Source organism: Aedes albopictus, chromosome 2 (assembly GCF_035046485.1).
Source record: "Aedes albopictus strain Foshan chromosome 2, AalbF5, whole genome shotgun sequence".
NCBI classification, from domain to species: domain Eukaryota; kingdom Metazoa; phylum Arthropoda; class Insecta; order Diptera; family Culicidae; genus Aedes; species Aedes albopictus.
The window spans coordinates 153,167,146-153,170,725 of NC_085137.1; the positions used below are offsets into that span (position 1 = coordinate 153,167,146).

Below are 3,580 nucleotides of genomic sequence, written 5' to 3' on the forward strand. Positions count from 1 at the left end.
TATGTATAAGGTTGTTGCTTAACCATGTGGACGAGAGTACCTAGAACGGGGTAAAACATGAATAAACGGATGCTGCATTGACAAATTTAGTTGAATCTAGTTATTTATAACTCTGAGTTACTTTATTTTTTTAGGCTTTTGCAAAGGCTCAATTGAGAAGAATCAGTTTCATTTGAGGGGGTTAGAAGCAAAGGGGTGTAAGTGACAAAAACCCACTTTCGTGTAAATGAGATTTAAAGTTTTTCACCAACTTTTGATCTCATACAAAATATATGAAGTTGCAAAATCAACCCAATTTTCTCCGATTTATTGTAATTTTTCTAATCATCCTAAAAACAAACTTAAAAAAGTTCCTGAAAGCTTGAAATCTAAAGAATTGTTTTATATGCTCAGCTCAAAATCGACAAAATGGTCACTTACACCCCTTTGCATCTGGGCCCCTCATTTGAAATATTTTTTTTTAGTTTTTTATTGTTTTTATTTAATTTGAAGCTAGTAACTCTACATTCATCCAAAAATCAGAATTACGGACATGTTTGTCTTCACTTCCATTTGTATGTATGGACAAATTTAATTCCTGCGAAAGTTTAGTTGTTAATTATACAAATCTAATTAAAATGAACGCATTATTTATTGATTTTCATTATTTACTAGCTGTCCCGGCAAACTCTGTTTTTCGATGTACAGCTCCATAGGGACGTCCCCCACAACATCTGTATGGGAGCCCCCCGTTCCAGAGACTGGAGAGGTCCCGCACCAAGCTAAGAACCTTTCCCGGCCCCAAAAATTTCCACATACAAAATTTCACATCGATCGGTCAGTAGTTTTCGAATCCATAACGGTCAGACAGACAGAAATTCATTTTTATATATATAGATATATAGATATTGATAAATCCTTAACAACAATTTCAAGTATGCTGGCTCTAAAAAGGCTTCAAAACTAGCCACAATATCAATAATGCTTTCATTATGGTTTATGACCATCCTCAAAACCTTTTCAGATCCATTCGGCCTGGAATTGTTCTCTAGTTATAGAATCTGCTGACCCCCGGCGGTCCCTCCGTGTTTATCGAGCATTTCTGATCAATACGCCGAAACATATTGTTAAAGATGATAGGTTTTACTAGATATTACAAAAATTAAAACGATACGGCTTCATTTTCATACCGTCACCCCTCGTGATCTTAGCCAGAACCTACGTACCTGTTCAAAAGGATAAAGTAGTCTTCACCGTAGCTCCAACAAAGTAATAGGGCTCAACTCTTAGGGGACTTATACGCCGAATTTCGCAAAGCAATCAGCACTGAATAAAACGTAAAAATATCAATCTTCCTTTGGTTCCATGTTAACTTCTTCGTCTGGAGAAGAAAAGGGGAACAAAAAAACAACAATCGTATCAATAAGCTCATGCGAATGAATGAAAAGCAAAAAGCGATGTAAAAGTAAAGCAAGTGCAACGAAATGTTACAACCCCAAAAACAAACTCCGCTTGCGTGTGAACGAAAACCCCATGAAACATAAAGCAGAACAAAATCAACCAGCTGTTGCACTTACTTGAACATGTAGTCGGGATCGTCGTTAAACCGTAAGCTGCGGCAGTAGTTCAGATACATCGCGAACTCATCCGGGAAGCCCTTGCACCGCATCTCTATCGGGGTGGACATCTTCTTCTCGGATATCTTTTTGTTAATCAGTTTCTTGTTGGTGACCTTTAAGCTCTGCCAGGCAGCGATCCCCGAATGAACATCATGACGTAATCCCGAAATTTCACGACGTGGCTTTGATCCCGAGAGCTTTGATGGACGCGTACTGGGCCGTTCCCGTCAGGTTCTTGTCCTCATGGTATATGATGTGGAAGCGAATTTGGAAGTGTTGATAGTTTTTCGCCGGCCCGCAGTCGATCATCAACAGTTTGTTGCAGTGTCACCCGATACATCTGGAAGTTGTCCGGTCTGATGACCTGGTGGATGAAGTTCTTCGTGTGCAGGAACTCGAGGCGGCCAATCATCTGGTCGACCAGCATGAGCTGAGCCCTGTTTTGAAGGCAGCTGCTGTAATTGTTGATTCAATTTTGTTTTAATAATAATGTAATGCAAAATGAATGAATGAATAAACGCATACCTCCAGGTGGATGTTGTTGATCATCAAAATCAACTAAGACTAAGACTTGTTCCGGTTCGGTTCCGATCCAGCAGCAGATGGCGAAGATTATGGCGGGTCTACGTAGCTTGGAGCTATCTGAAATTTATAAAATTTGGCAATCAACAGCGATTTTTTTTTTAATATTCTAATGATAATACATTAAAATGCTGTTTTTTCAATGTTTATTCCGAAAACATTCATCCGCGGGCGAACGAGGTATAGGTCCTTCCCTTTATGGAAGAAGGTCGGTGGTGGAAGCAGACACCCCGCACATACCGCAGTTGCTGCTGAACGAAACGTTACGCTTCCTGGAACTGCTGAAAATAACATTCCGACGGGATCCGAACAACTTACGGCCACGAAACAACCAGACGAACTCGATTAATGATACGGAGCAGAAGCGCGACGGTCTTCTAGCCGGAGGCGAGAACGAGCGGTTTTGACATTTCAAAATGTAAACATGTCAGATTGACGGTAGGGTTGGAAGTCTATTCTCCACACTTATAAAGATCTCCACATGCCAGGGGTGTACACACTACTTCGCACGACGATTTTTTTATCAAATTGGAGAGATTTTTCGAGTTTTCAAAAAATTGTATGAAAATCAGGAATACATATAAAAAATATTCAAAAGCGGCAATGAGCATAAAAACCAATTATCTTTCGAAGAAAAATATGAAAAAGGGGGGTTAGGTCAGACGGGAATGGTCTATTGTATTTGTATTGTAAGAACAATGAAAAAACAATAAGATATATTGTTTTCTTTTAAAAATTTCCCTAAAAATGTCTCATAAAAACACAATACATTCTATTGTTTTTCGCGAAAAAGTGTATGAAAATTTTCTCAAAATTTTATGGTTAAGATACATAACGACCACCATTTTTTATTGTAAAAGTGCCATTTACCATTCGCCGAATGGTATAGAACAATAGGGGTGGTGGTGAGTGTGCTGTGTAAATTACAATACGTTTAATGGTGAATATTTTTCGAAAAATGGTGTTGTAACAATAAAATTTATCGTATTTTTATGATATTTTTTATCAGGGATGACAAGTGAGCAAGAACAGAATAATAAAATACACTGTTGTTTGAAGCTTGCTTTTTGAGATTTGTGCGTTTGAAATTTTGGTGCACTGTTGGAGCGGGATTTCAATACGTTTGTCCTTAAAAATCAGTTCGAAGTTTGTATGGGAGCTATTTGTCGAATCACCCCTCGTCGCATTTTGTACTGGGCGGAGCTGTCAAGTGTCTTTCTTCCCCATCATTCTCTAGTGCCATCGACCATCAGTCTAGTGAGCATGCATGGCACGCATACATTTACACGACTGTCCTGCCGCTGCTCCCATGTTCGGAAGTGGAAAGCTTCATCACAGACAAACAGACGTAACACTTGCGAAATTTCCATCGACCACGCTTTTAACGATCATTTTAAATT

The 3,580-nt window shown here is 39.0% G+C and overlaps 1 pseudogene; it reads right to left on the reverse strand.

Moving 5' to 3' along the window:
• Positions 1 to 665: 665 nt before the first annotated feature.
• Positions 666 to 2,856, reverse strand: LOC109622850 (casein kinase I-like; annotated as a pseudogene).
• Positions 2,857 to 3,580: the final 724 nt, after the last annotated feature.